The 16058-nt window shown below is 34.7% G+C and overlaps 1 long non-coding RNA gene across 1 annotated transcript; it reads right to left on the reverse strand.

The window, feature by feature from the left end:
- Positions 1-1724: 1724 nt before the first annotated feature.
- LOC128291696 (uncharacterized) lies at positions 1725-8838 on the reverse strand. The gene is made up of 2 exons (XR_008281516.1): positions 8762-8838; positions 1725-1944 (listed from the first exon to the last, which is right to left on the reverse strand). It is a non-coding gene; the product is annotated as an uncharacterized LOC128291696 (long non-coding RNA).
- Positions 8839-16058: the final 7220 nt, after the last annotated feature.

Genomic DNA, 16058 nt, shown 5'->3' on the forward strand with positions numbered 1-16058 from the left:
AAGTCACCTAACCTTTGACCATTCCATGAATTAAGGCTCCATGTCCAGCCACTAACATTTTATTGGTCCATTTACTCAATAAGGACCTCTACTTTAATGTTTCATAGCTATTTGACACATTTAGCTAGTAGACCAAAACTTTCGACTTCATGCGATTTAGTCCTTTTCAAAATTAAGCATGCAATCACTAAAATTAATTCACCAAAAATTTTAAAAACTCGTATAATCATACTATAACACATAAAATAATATAAAAATAATTTCTCTGACCTCGAATTTGTGGTTCCGAAACCACTGTTCCGACTAGGCCCAAAATCTGGCTGTTACAATTCGGATTTGTTCAAACAAACTCCGTATACCATTCATTCATCATATGGAAAAAGGCTTGCCTACTCCTTCTCATTGACTAACCATTGAGGGTCTACTATCAAATGGTGCTGCCCCTTGAGCGGGAGCTGGCGTATTACTTTCAAGGTTATTAGCATTAGCTCGATTGGGATCCATTTACTATATGAAAAGACAATTCAAACTTGTCAGGATTCATCACACTATCACAGTTCATTTATGGCATGTATAGCTAGACTTTTACACACGCTATGTTAGTCTGATAATCGACTAAACCTACCTTTGATACCATTAAATGTGACACCCCTTACCCGTATCCAATGCCGGAATAGGGTACGAGGCATTACCGGACTTATACACAAACAATCATACAAAATTGAGACGTAAATTTCCATCCAAAATTAAAAAATTTTAACAACATTCATATCATCCCTAAAACGAGCCTGCGAGGCCCAAAACATGCATTGGAAGCGGTTCGGGATTAAACTGAGAACTTTAGAAAATTTCACAACACTTAGAAAAATTTTCATGTTTTAAGAGCCACACGCCCGTGTGGCTTGGGACACGCCCGTGTGGGCAGCAGTGATCACACACACCGTGTCCCTAACTCGTAACTCTCTTTTGTCACCCAATAACATATTGAAGGCACACGGCCAAGTCTGTAACACCCGCACCCGAGACCGTTTCCGGAGTCGAACACGAGGTGTTAATGGACTTAATTCATTAATTAAACAGCTCATACAATTCATTTTAAAATTTCCAGACAAGCTGGCTAACTGCATCACAGTCGCTTTAAAAATCATATCTTGAGTTACGAAACTCGAAATCCAATTCCGTAAATTTTTCCTGAAACTAGACTCATATATATATCTACTAATTTTTTTCTAGAATTTTTGGTCAGGCCAATTAGTACAGTTTATTAGTTAAAGTCTCCCCTATTTCAGGGTTCAACTACTCTGACCTCTGTGTATTACGAATCAGATATCTCCCTATACAGACCTTCAATGACTATGCCGTTTGTCTCTAATAAAACTAGACTCAATAAGGAATCTGTACATATAAAGCGTGACTTCTAATTATCTTTGTAAAATTTATGGTGAATTTCCAAATTCAGAACAGGGATCCAGAAATCGCTCTAGCCCTGTTTCACAAAAATTTAAACATCTCATAAAATATAGCTCATATACCTGTTTTGCTTATTCCATATGAAAATAGACTCATCAAGATTCGATTCCATAACTTATTCATTATTTAATTCCATTTCTACTATTTTAGTGATTTTTCAAACTCACGTCACTGCTGCTGTCTGAATCTATTTTATGGTAAATTTTACCTATTTCATGGTTTCCATGGATTAGCTAGCAATTTGACATACATAATACCAAATATGATCATGATTAGCCATTCCAATGGCTAATCATTACCAAGCATTTCTATTTCCATACCACTCAATAACCATATCATAAGACCATACATATAAAATGATTATAATGCTATACATGCCATACTCAAAATATACAAGCCATTATGCCAAGATGGTATACGGATAGTGTGAGCGTGCCTCCGACCGCTTCCGATTTCCGAGCTGGCTTGTCAACACTACAAGGAATGAAAAGGAGGAGTAAGCATAAATGCTTAGTAAGCTCACATGCAAATAGCAAGTAACATAACCATATAAGCAAACATAAAACATCATTTGCATAATCATCACCAAGACATTCATATCACCTTTTCATTTATCATCTTACCATATTGTTGTTATATCGAGTTTTCAACCCGAGGGTTAAGTACATACCTGTTCAAAGTATCCATTTCACAACACTTACCAATACGTCCCTTTCATCTTGAGTATTCCTCCATTTCAGAGAACTTTACCCGTTGAACACATCGAATATAATTCGGATACATGGAAAGTTTGCACATAAGTGCCACATATGTAGCCAAGCTACCATGTAACCCGCCCATAAGTGAACTCGGACTCAACTCAACGAGCTCGGGCGTCAGATCCATAAGTGAACTCGGACTCAACTCAACGAGTTCGGATGCCTAGTTACATCTCATGAACTCGGACTCAACTCAACGAGTTCGGACGCTCGATCCATAAGTGAACTCGGACTCAACTCAACGAGTTCGGATGCTCAACCATCCTAGTGACATGTCACTTGTATCCTAATCTATTCCTAAGGTTCAAACGGGCTTTTTCCTCGATCTCACATCTTTGTCGCCTTCCACGGAATATCGAAATCGATACTTCGGTGATAGTTCATACTCATCAAGTAATTCACATAATTACATATTATCAAACAATTATCACAAGTATAATATTTCATAATAATTATCATATCATTTAAAAAACATTAAAACATTTAAAATAATAACTATGTTACCAACATTTACATATGAACTTACCTCGTATGCTAAAATGGCTATTTTACCATTTCGTCCACAACTTGGTATTTTCCCCATTTTAGCCCAATTTCAGTTTTCCTTGCTCTATCATTTTAAATATAGTCTAATTAGGACTCACATTATTCAAATTGACCCAAAATCATATTTTGGAAAAATTACAATTTTGCCCCTAAACTTTTGCATATTTACACTTTTTCCCCAAAGCTCGTAAATTAAAATTCAGCCTATTTTCTTATGTTTTATGACATGCTGATCATTTTTCCCTTCTATGGCAACATCAAATTCTCACTCTAACATGTACTTATGACTATTAGGTATTTTTACCGATTAAGCCCTTTTGCTCGTTTTCACTTAAAACCGAGTAGCACAAGTTGTCTAACATAATTTAAAACCTCACATTCTATCATAAAACACCAAAATACACAAATTTCACCTATGGGTATTTTTCCAAATATAAACCCTGGGTTAAATTATTGCTAGCATAAGCTAAATCGAGCTACCGGGACTCCAAAAACGTAAAAATCATTAAAAACGAGGCTAGAACGGACTTACAATCGAGCTTGGAAGCTTGAAAAACCTAGCCATGGTTTCGCCTTGCTATATTCGGCCATGGGGTTGAAGATGGACACATTTGGGTTTTAAAATTGTCTTTTAATTCATTTTACCCCTAAATGACCAAAATGTCATTTTTACTATTCTTTAAATTTTTACCCTTCCAAGCCCATTTTTGTCCAATTTTTTTTAAAAATTGGTCAAATTACTCTTTAAGGACCTCTAATTAATAATCTAATTCAATTTTATGCAAAATGCTTCTAGAATACAAGTTTTGCAATTTATTCAATTTAGTCCCTAATTTCAAATTAAGCACTTTATGCATAGAATTTCTTCACGAAATTTTCACACAATCATGAAATCATATCATAGACCTCAAAATAATTATAAAATAGTTATTTCTATCTCATATTTGTGGTCTTGAAACCATTATTTCGACTAGGCCCAAAATCAGGATATTACAACTCTCCCCCCCTTTAGGGATTTTCCTCCCCGAAAATCTTACCGGAAAAATGGTCTTCACTTAGATTCCTCAATTTCATATTAAGTGCTGAAGAACTTTCACTCAGGCGGTGCCTCCAATATATCTCTTTAATGTCTCATATATTCTGAAAGCTTACGAATTCATTTCTTAATTGTTCTTAAATTTTCAACCCTTCTCAGTTTCCCATGATATCATGACATAAAACCTGGATCTCAACTTGATTTAATAGAGACCTGAATTCTAAGAAATCCAACAATCAAAGAGACCTAAAATTCCATGAATCTGATGAGTAGGAATTCATTCAATACCGATATGATTTATAGATCTCGCCAAACATTTAACCATAGGATACATCACATTTTCCTCTTTCCGCCATGAAAATAATTCTGATATGGCTTCAAGAATAATCCTTCTCATTTCTATCCCAATATCAACACTGACAAGGATAATTTTGATAGATTCCAATGTTCAGCTTTAACCCCTTTAACAACTCGATTTCATGTAACATCGAATGCTCTAAACTATCACGTTACCTCACCGTCTTGAAACACATCACAATTCATACAACAAAGACATTATCGAAAGTCGAAGTCTTTACTCAATGTAGACTAGTCTAGTTCGACGCTTCGGTTACCAATATTCTCATCTATCCAAACTTTGTCAACATGTAATAAACTTTTCAGCTTTCACAAAATGAAAACCTTATCATTCGTAGTGACTTTAACTAATATCAAACTCTTTCTAATAAATATACACTTCTCATTCAGACTATTTACTCTTTTATCCGTACAAAATGAAATTCTATTATCAGACTTGGGAAAAATAATCCTGACATAATTGTCACATGAAATCTTTCAAATAAATAATTCACCCTACCGACTGAAACTCGCGCTTTTATCACTTTTGCCTTTACTGATGTCAAATCCTTACACAGAAATTAGAAAAAATCCCAATACTAAAATCACCACACTACCAATATCAAATTAGAAGTATAGTCATATTTGACATGATTATCACGAAATAAGAAAGCACTTCGAACATGAGTCTTAATTGAAAATTTATGGAACAAAGATAACAAGAAAACTGAATAAAGAAATCCAAGATAGAGAAACCCAGAATAAAGAAATCCAGAATAAAGAAACCCAAGATACGATACTATGCCGAGAATCGAAAACCAAACTCGAGAAAATACGAGATACCCGATAATTCTTCAAAGAAAGAAAGTCCAAAAGAAAACATCATTTAATCCCACTGGAATCAAATATAACAAGAACAATATATCTTCACATACATATATATCGATGAAGCATCAAGTAGAAGAAATGAATCATAATATCATATGTATTTTCTCATCAATTCTTATCGATTTAAATGAAATAGAATACCCGATGAAATAGAGCAATATAAATTATAAACCAATCAGACTACCAATGCTTTCATCCAACACCGAATTAGAAGACATTCCCATATAATAAGAATTTCTTCGAAGGTCAATAGCCATAGAAATATTTCGAGAATGGGTAAACACATAAAACATCTCAAAAGAGATCGCTAAATCATCCCAAATATAATCGCCACACTCAGATAGTTCACATTTCAAATATCATTTCCCAACTAGTTCTCGTCACAAATTTCATATTAAACCATTCACTAAAGAAGGCCGCTCAATAAATTTCGATTTACACTTTTCTCGACCTTGCACCGAGTAATTCAATTTACCAAAGAGAATTCCTTCTCTAATCGGGATAGTGCATAACTCCAATAATCTTTACGTCAATCCGATACTTTATCGGCTCGACTTTACTTATCAGCTCATTTTCAATCTCGATCATACTTATAATTATTCTATCATCGAACTCTTTGGGTTCTCAACCGAAACTTATTCAATACAAATCTCATGAAATTCCATTATAAGTACCACTTCGGTAAGGGGAAGGGGTTGTAGGACCTCTGACTCGACTTTCTTATACATACACATATGACACAACTTCCATCATCATAGCAACATCATCAAAAATATGTCATTCATTCAGGCAATGCAACATTCATGTTGGCTTACACTAATTTTCCTATTGTCCCATTTAGACAATATACTTATGCATACATTCTATGTTTTCTAGATAGCTTTACTTATCCATTCATTTAATTAAATTAATTCATGCTCATGACATCATATAAGGCCAAACAAACATAGATATTTGCATTAAAATCACAACTTTCATTTCGTGCATCATCATGTACATATCATTACAATCATATAATTCAGTCCAACAATTTAACATAGATAAGTTCATTTCATTATAATCCTTTATCTCATAAAAATTATATATCATTAACATTCATCAACATTGGACGTCCAATCAAGAAAAGGACATTTTCATTCGTATCATAATATTATGACCTTTATTCATACCTCTACTACTTTCTATTTATTCCGTTCATCTTATCAAGTAAGCCACATACACTACATCATATGAGCATTAAGCAAATATGGATATTTATCACATATGTATCATAAACTTTTATTCATACTTTTTTGACCCGAGACTTATCATAATCATAATTTTACTCAAATACCTTCACATAACATTGAACATGGTCGGTGCAGCTCGGTTGGAGAGTACCCTATCTAAATAAGACGGTACACATACGCGTCGGAAGACATCACACTATCACAGATCAGTGGCATGTACAGCTAAACTTTTACACATGCTAGGTTAGTCCGAGAACTGACTAAACCTGCTCTGATACCACCAAATATAACGCCCTATACCCGAGACCGTCGTCGGAGTCGAAAACGAGGTGTTAACAGACTTAATTCATTACTTAAACAGCTCAAACAATTTATTTTTAAAATTTCCAGTTAAGCTAGCAATTTGCGTCACAGTTGCTTAAAAATTCATATCTTGAGTTCCGAAACTAGAAATCCAATTTTATAAATTTTTCATGAAACTAGACTCATATATATATTTACAATTTTTTTTCTAGAATTTTTGGTTAAGGAAATTAGTGCAGTTTATTAGTTAAAGTCTCCCCTATTTTAGGGTTTGACTGCTCTGACCTCTGTGTATTATGAATCAGATATCTCCCTGTACAGAGTTTCAATGACTATGCCGTTTGTTTCTAATAAAACTTGACTCAATAAGAAATCTGTACATATAAAGCATGACTTCTAATTATTTTTGTAAAGTTTATGGTGAATTTTTAAAATAAAAACAGGGGATTTAGAGATTGCTCTGAACCTGTTCTACCAAAACTTAAATATCTCATAAAATATAACTTATTTACCTGTTTCTTTTCTTCCATATGAAAATAGACTCATCAAGCTTCGATTCCATAACTTATTCATTATTTAATTTCATTTCTATTATTTTTAGTGATTTTTCAAATTTACATCACTACTGCTGTCTGAATCTATTTTATGGTAAATTTTACCTATTTCATGGTTTCCATGGACTAGCTAGCAATTTGACATACATAACACCAAATATGATCATGATTAGCCATTCCAATGGCTAATCATTACCAAGCATTTCCATACCACTCAATAACCATATCATAAGACCATATATACAAAATGATTATAATATTATACATGCCATACTCAAAATATACAAGCCATTATGCCAAGATGGTATACGGATAGTGTGAACGCCTCCGACCATTCCCGATTTCTGAGCTGGCTTGTCAAAACTACAAGGAATAAAAAGGAGGGAGTAAGCATAAATGCTTAGTAAGTTCACATGCAAATAGCAAGTAACATAACCATAGAAGCAAACATAAAACATCATTTGCATAATCATCACCAAGACATTCATATCATATTTTCATTTATCATCCTACCATATTGTTGTTATATTGAGTTTTCAACCCAAGGGTTAAGTACATACCTGTTCAAAGTATCCATTTCACAACACTTACCAATACACCCCTTTCATCTCGAGTATTCCTCCGTTTGAGTAGAACTTTACCCGTTGAACACATCGGAATACAATTCGAATACATGGAAAGTTTGCATATAAGTGCCACATATGTAGCCAAGCTACCATGTAACCCACCCATAAGCGAACTCGGACTCATCTCAAAGAGCTCGGATGCCTAGTTACATCTCACGAACTCGGACTCAACTCAACGAGTTTGGATGCCCACATATCCCAGTGACATGTCACTTGTATCCTAATCCATTCCTAAGGTTCGGCAGGATCTTTTTCCCAATCATGTGTCTCAACCATCTTCTACGGAATGCCCATACCGATACTCGGTAGTATTTCACATTTTCCAAGTATATCACATAATTTGAAATATTATCAAACAATTATCACAAGTATAATATTTCATAATAATTATCATATCATTTAAATAACATTAAAACATTTAAAATAATAACTATGTTACCAACATTTACATATGAACTTACCTCGTATGCGAAAATGGCTACTTTTATCATTTCGTCCACAACTTGGTATTTTCCCCATTGTAGCCCGAATTTCAGTTTTCCTTGCTCTATCATTTAAAATATAGTCTAATTAGGACTCACATTATTCAAATTGACCCAAAATCATATTTTGGCAAAATTTTAGTTTTGCCCCTAAACTTTTACATATTTACACTTTTGCCCCAAAGCTCGTAAATTAAACTTCAGCCTATTTTCTTATGTTTTATGACATGCTAATCATTTTTCCCTTCTATAGCAACATCAAATTCTCAATATAACATGTACTTATGAACATTAGGTATTTTTACCGATTATGTCGTTTTACTCATTTTTTCATAAAATCACTTAGTAACAGTTGTTTAACACAATTTCAAGCTTCATATTCTTCCATAAAACATCAAAATAAACACATTTCACCTATGGGTATTTTTTCAAATATGAACCCTAGCTTAAATTATTGCTAGAATAAGCTAAATCAAGTTACCGGGACTCCAAAAACGTAAAGAACATTAAAAATGAGGCTAGAACGGACTTACAATTGAGCTTGGAAGCTTGAAAAACCCTAGCCATGGTTTCTCCTTGCTATATTCGGCCATGGGGTTGAAGATGGACACATTTGGGTTTTAAAATTGTCTTTTAATTCATTTTACCCCTAAATGACCAAAATGCCCTTTTTACTATTCTTTAAATTTTTACCCTTCCAAGCCCATTTTTGTCCCATTTTTTTAAAAATTGGTCAAATTACTCTTTAAGGACCTCAAATTAATAATCTAATTCAATTTTATGCAAAATGCTTCTAGAATACAAGTTTTGCAATTTATTCAATTTAGTCCCTAATTTCAAATTAAGCACTTTATGCATAGAATTTCTTCAAGAAATTTTCACACAATCATGAAATCATATCATAGACCTCAAAATAATTATAAAATAATTATTTCTATCTCATATTTGTGGTCTTGAAACCATTATTCCGACTAGGCCCAAAATTAGGATATTACATAAAAGGACGAGTTGTTATGTGGTCTTGGATTAAAATCATGTTAAGATTATATTCATCTTATAGAATGTTTAATAAGTTGTTATGTGTCTCAGCTATACAAAGTATAAAGGTTGTAAAATGAACCAAGTTCATAACCTACTAGTTAAATGACAAGTAAGATATATGTATAAGGTGTATTCGGTAATTCCTTACGACTTGGAACAATGATATGTACTTATTATAATTTGAAATAAAGGTTTAGTTGATTAAAATAAATAGAGAGTACATGTGGAGCCTGTATTGATATTAAAATGGTTATTTTATAAATAACTTATATATATATATATATATATAAAATATTTGTATGCAGATGTGCATTTATTAAGTTTTTAACTTAAGTTTAAATGATAGAATTGTTATTATTTAAATGTTTAGTGTATTATTATTGATTATTTGTGAAATTAATTATGCCATAATTGTTAAGAGGTATAATATCTTGTAATATGACTTAAGTGGTTAAACTTGCACTTGTATAGAATTATTAAATAAAAGCTATAATTTTTTTAATTGTAGCATTCGATTACCATTAAGGTGATTAATCTGTGATTTGTAAATGTAATATGTTTATATTTAATTAGTTTTATGCCCTTCTTATATATATAAGATAAGGCTTGTGATAATATGTGAATGTTCGGAACTATGTGTATGTTCAGTAATGCCTTGCGACCCTAGTCCGGTGACGGATATGGGTTAGGGGTGTTACATATAGCCGTAGTGAAAGTGTTATGGCAACGACATAGGATTGAAGAGGCTACGTGGGAACCCAATGAGGCTATGAGAAAACAGTACCCAAACCTATTTCCTGGTAAGATTTTCGGGGACAAAAATTCCTAAAAGGGGGAGAGTTGTAATAGCTGGATTTTGGGCTTAGTCGGAACAGTGGCTTCGGGACCACGAATCTAATGTATAAAAACTTGTTTTTATTACATTTTCATGGTCTATAGTTTTATGGAATGATTTCGTGAAATTTCATTCGAAAATTTTAATGTTTGAGCACTCAATTTAGCAAAAAGAACTAAATTGTAAAAAGTTCAAAAGTTAGGTTCTACATGCTAGAGGTGTCTGATTGTTATGAAATTTTAAATTGAAGGTCCTTAGATGGTAATTAGACCATTTTACTTTAAGTTGGACAAAAATAGACATGAGGCAAGAGAGTTTTAATGTTTTGAGAAAAGGGCATTTTGGTTATTTGGTAATTAAATGAATTAAAAACCAAAAGTCAAGCCAAAATTTAGTCCATCTTCTTCATGCTTGGCCGAAAATTAGAAGAGAAGCCATAGCTAGGGTTTGGCTACTTTCAAGCTCGATTGTAAGTCCGTTCTTGCCCTGTTTTAATTGCTCTTTACATTTTTTAAGTCATTATCACTCGATCTATCTATTTCTTCCATTAATTTGAGATATGATTGAGGTCTAGGGTTTGACCATCTTAGACATGTGTGTATTTTGATGTCTAATGGTAGAAAATGAGTGTTTGATGTATGATAAACAACTTTTGGTAGGTGATTTTTGATAAAAATGTTAAAAGGACCAATTTGTAAAGAGGCTATAAAATGTGTGTAAAAGTTTGATTAAATGAAAAATGTGGGTTGGTATGAGTACAACAAGGATTTTTCTAGACTTGGGTAATAAATAAATTTGATGAAAATCATTGTACAAGCCTAGGGACCAAAATGTAAAAATGTTAAAGTTTAGGGGCAAATATGTAATTTTGCCATAATATAATTTTTGGGTTGAATTGAATAATGTGAATAATAAGTGAGTTAAATTTTCTATTATAGATCAAGAGAAATGAGGTTCGAACCTAGATCGAGGGAAAAATAAGGTGTTTGACGATTAAGTCCTATTTCTACTATTTTTGTACCGAGGTAAGTTCTTATATAAATAATTCATTGTTTTAATTATGTTTTATATGTTTTATTATTGTATGAATTGTGATTGACTCATGGGCATATTTGACAAAGTTTCTACAAGCTTGAAATCCCAGTTGAACCATAGGAATAGATAGGATACAAATGTCATGACATCAGGGTTAGTCTGTGTGTAAGACCATATCTGGGATATGACATCAATATGAGATTTCATGTAAGACCATATATGGGATTTGGCGTCGATATGAGATTTTGTCTAAGACCATATATGGGATTTGGCATCGATATGAGATTACTTGTAAGACCATATCTGGGATATGGCATTGGTATGGTACCATGTGTATGGGACTCCCGAGTATCCTTTAGTATTCCAAGTGGTTCAACGGGTAATTTAACGAGTATGTCAAAGATGAATTGTGTATAAATCCAATTTAAGATGACTCAGATATGTACGTAAAACTCAAACGAAATGAGCTCGTTATGTGATGAACCCTTGGTAAGGTTATGATTGAGTAAGTTATGATTAGAAGATCTTAATCACATTTATGCCAATTATCATAATGTTAATTGTATGTTAAATGTGTGTTTATGATGCCCATTATTTGCATGGGAACTTACTAAGCTTTAAAGCTTACTCCCTTTTCTTTTCCCTTGTCTTATAGTGTTACCAAGCTGGCTCGGATTCGGGGATCGTCGGAGACTCCATCACACTATCAACTGATTATTTTGGGTACCAATGAGTTTGAAATTTTGAGTTATGGCATGTATAGGGACTTGGTTATTTTGTTATGTGTCATAATTGAATTGGCCTAATGTGTTGGCCTATAATGGTTGATAATCCATTTTGTAAATGGCAATATGGTGTTGGCTAATATTGGTTTAATAATATATATGCATATGATGATGTTTTCATGGATGTGAAAATTTTCTTGGTTTAAGTTGATTAGTATGTGGTGTTTGTATGTGATAAATGGTAGCATGTGAATGATGTGTGGATGTCTTGTTTTTGGCGAATATAATTTCTTGGATTAGTGTTATGTTTTTTTGTGTAGGTGTGTGCATGGAAGGGTGAAAAACTGGCTTGGTAAGTAGCTTTGTTTTTGTCCACACGGGTAGACACACGAGCGTGTGTCTAGGCCATGTGTTACACACAGTTTGCCCTATGGGCGTGTGTTCTAGTCGTGTGTCCCCTACACCATAATTGTTGTAAAATAGAATGCTCAGAATTGAGTACAGGGGTAGAGACACGGGCATGTGTCTCAACCGTGTGGATAACATGGCCTCAGACATGGGCGTGTGAAGTTTTCACCTATTATATGAAAAGTTGTGAAAATTAAATCCACCATACGGCCTAGTACACGGACGTGTGACTTGACCGTGTGCCTTGAATTTATTCTTGGGTGAGAAACAGAGAGTTACACGGGTTTGGGAAACGGCCGTGGGTGATCACACAGCCTGCCCACACGGGCATGTCTTAAGCCACACGGGCGTGTGGCTCTTAAAACATAAAAAAAATTCTAAATGTTGTGAAATTTTCTAAATTTCTCAATTTAGTCTTGAACCGCTTCCAATGCATGTTTTGGTCCTCGTTGGCTAGTTTTAGGGACGATATGAATGTTGTTAAAAAGTTTTAAATTTGGATGGAAATTTACATCTCGGTTTTGTGTGATTACTTGTGTATAAGTTCGGTAATGCCTCATACCCTATTTCAGCATTGGATACAGGTAAGAGGTGCTACACGTTACGCCGGATAGAAAAGACTGGAGTTTGAGACTAAAAAAAGCACAGTGGGCATACTGTATAGCTTATAAAAGACCCATAGGTATGTCTCCTTATCGACTAATTTTTTGTAAACCGTGTCATCTTCCTGTTGAGCTAGAACAAAAAGCGTTTTGGGCTGTCAAGCAATACAACATAGAGTTAGAAGCTCTAAGCAAGCATCATAAGTTACATATTCAGAAACTTGAGGAAATTCGACAAGGAGCGTTTGAAATAGCCCAAATTTATAAGGATAGGGTCAAAGCATACCATGACCAAAAGATAACCCGTAAACAATTTATGGCAGGACAGAAAGTATTACTTTATGACCTACACTAAGAATTTTTACAGGTAAGCTTGGGACTAAGTGGTTAGGGCCTTTTGTTGTTACTCACGTGTTTCCACACAGTGCAGTAGAGGTTAAAAGCAAAAAATCCAGAAAAGTTTTCAAGGTCAATGGACAACGATTAAAGCCCTTCTATGAAAATTTTCAAGTCCATGTGGTTGAGGAATTAGTCCTCGAAGAGCCTGTTAAATAAATTTCTAGGTTATCGAGCTAACAACGTTAAACAAAAGTACTTTTTGGGAGGCAACTCAAATTTATTTTTATTTTTTTAATTTTGAGTTTTAGTAAGATTTAGGATGTAAATAAATAAATTTATTTTTAATTTAGTTAATTTGATTTTCAGGAACGTAATGGAGGTCATGAATTTTTTTCCAAAGTCGAACAATGATGGTGAGTTGGGCACGACATGCCAATTGGTGACAATTATTTACCTACAAATAAATAAAAAAACAAAATCTCTAACCTTCATAAAACCCCTAAACCCAAATCCAATACCCACCCACCAACCCATTTAACCCACCTACCCCACACCCAAATACCAAGTTACCCACATGATAAACCTAATACCTAAATAAGCCCAAGGGAAGAAGAAAAAAATAAAAAAAATAAAAAAGAAATTGGTCCGAACGGCCTAGCTGGCCCAAAGAGAAGAAAAAAGAGGAGGATATGGACAAGGCCCAGCCGACCACAAAAAGAAAAAAAATTAAAACACCTAAATCCCTAAATTCCCAAACCCTTTTTCTCTTCATCTTCTCCATCTTATTCAAAATAAAAAAAACCCTAACCTCACACCAAACCCACGCTGCCGTCATCGTCGCCCCTATTTTCGATCATTGTCACCGCCACATTGCCGCATCGTTGTCGTCTCCACTTCCTTCGGAACTGTCGACATCACTAACGCTCCATTTTCTTTTCCTTTTCCGTTTTTTCACCTCCACCCGAAAGCACTCTTCGCCAGCCTTCTTCACTGTTGTGCCACTGCCAAACGAAGCCTTTACCCACGCGCCGCACTCTAGCCGATCAGAACCTTCATTTTCACGGCACCGCTCCTCCCTCTCTCTTCTGATCTATTTCTTTTTTCTTTTTCTCCATCACCAAACAACCAATCACCCCTCCCACCACCTTAACCAACAATACCTGAAATCCCCAGTATCACCCTTCAAAAAATTGGCCCAAACCATGCCGCTGTCGGTCAATCCTACCGTCCTCTGTCGCCGCCACCGTTCACCACCGTAGCAAGTAGAACCATCTATTCGTGACGACTACACAGGAACCATGGTTCAAACTTGGAACCAAACAACCGACAATATTCCAGCTTCACTCAATCGAAGTTGACATCGATTTTCAGCGCCTCCAATTGTCGATATAGCCGACGATGACTCAAAAACTTCTCCACCTCCTCCAAGACGAATGGCCACACCAGTGAGAACTCGTCGCTGATGAAGTTTGACTCTGGTCAAAACCAAACATTCGTGCAGCAGCCTTGCTACTCCTAAAAGGTCGATCCCTAATCCTCAACCTATTTTACCTTTACTAACATATTATGCAGATCATTCGAAGGAGGTTGGGACTTCTAACGACAATGTTGAAGGTCCCTTAACTAAGAACATGAACACAATCGTCTACAATTCGAGCCCATCAATGACCAACACATTAGTCAGCAACACCTCCACACAGCAGTACTGATGCTACTGGAAATTCAAGTCCAACTGACTCACCTAACGAATATGTTCGACCATCAGGAGACGGTTAACGTAATAGATGATGTCGTGCAAACACTATTCCTATCGAAGGAAAATTACAAGGATTTTTAGACTTTTCAACCTTGGAGTATCGCGCAAGATACGGCGACATTTGACAACATCTGTTCTCGGTCTGTAAGCAAATTGATCTCTCTACTCTTGATATGTTAAATATTCACGATAATGTGATTGGCTATTTTGATGCTATTGGTTGGAATTCATTTGCAAATATTTCCTGTAATGCATATTATGAGTTGATTTATGAATTCTATACCACATTTAGCTTCAATATTAATGCATTACGAACTATTGAAACACAAAACATTATCTGTTTTCGTTTGCTTGGTAAGAACTTTCGGATGCCAATTTCAGAATTTAACATTGCCATGGGTTTCGTCGACCTTAACAATATTCAATCCAATTCCTATCAAACTGCTCTGTTAGATATTTCAAGTAACTTTGATGCTAAATATGTTTATTGTGTTTTAACTCATTCTAATCAACTTTATAATCCGAAAACCACAAAAACCTTATTGGTGCATAAACCTGCTTCATGATATATTCACTGATATTTAGCCTTTAGTTTTTCAGGTAGAAATGATTCGTCATCTGTTCTAACTAAAACTGAACTATTTTTCTTGTGGTGTATGCATTCTGGATTTAGGGTTAATTTAGGATACTGGTTTGCGCAAAATTTTCATACCGTTTTATGATGTAATCATTCGTTAATACTCGGGTCATATATTATGAATTTAACCTCTCGACTTTTTCTCTCTGAAATTGATTTCTCATCCTTAACATGTGCATATAGTATGGACAACCTAGATAAATATTGTTTGGATTCTATGGGTTTTCTTGTCGCACCCCTACTGCGTGTTATTTTGTTCCTCTAAGTACACGGGCTACTCGCGGAAATATGGTTTTTTTCCAACGTCCACACATCAATACCAGGGAGCAAGAGGAGCAACCTCTATCTATTGAGACACGTTTAAGCCGAATTGAAGCTCAACTTGGAACAATGGAAAACCAAGTATCCACAATCCTTGACATCCTGCAAAGTCGTTACCCCCAACACTGACA

Source organism: Gossypium arboreum, chromosome 4 (assembly GCF_025698485.1).
Source record: "Gossypium arboreum isolate Shixiya-1 chromosome 4, ASM2569848v2, whole genome shotgun sequence".
Classification (NCBI taxonomy): domain Eukaryota; kingdom Viridiplantae; phylum Streptophyta; class Magnoliopsida; order Malvales; family Malvaceae; genus Gossypium; species Gossypium arboreum.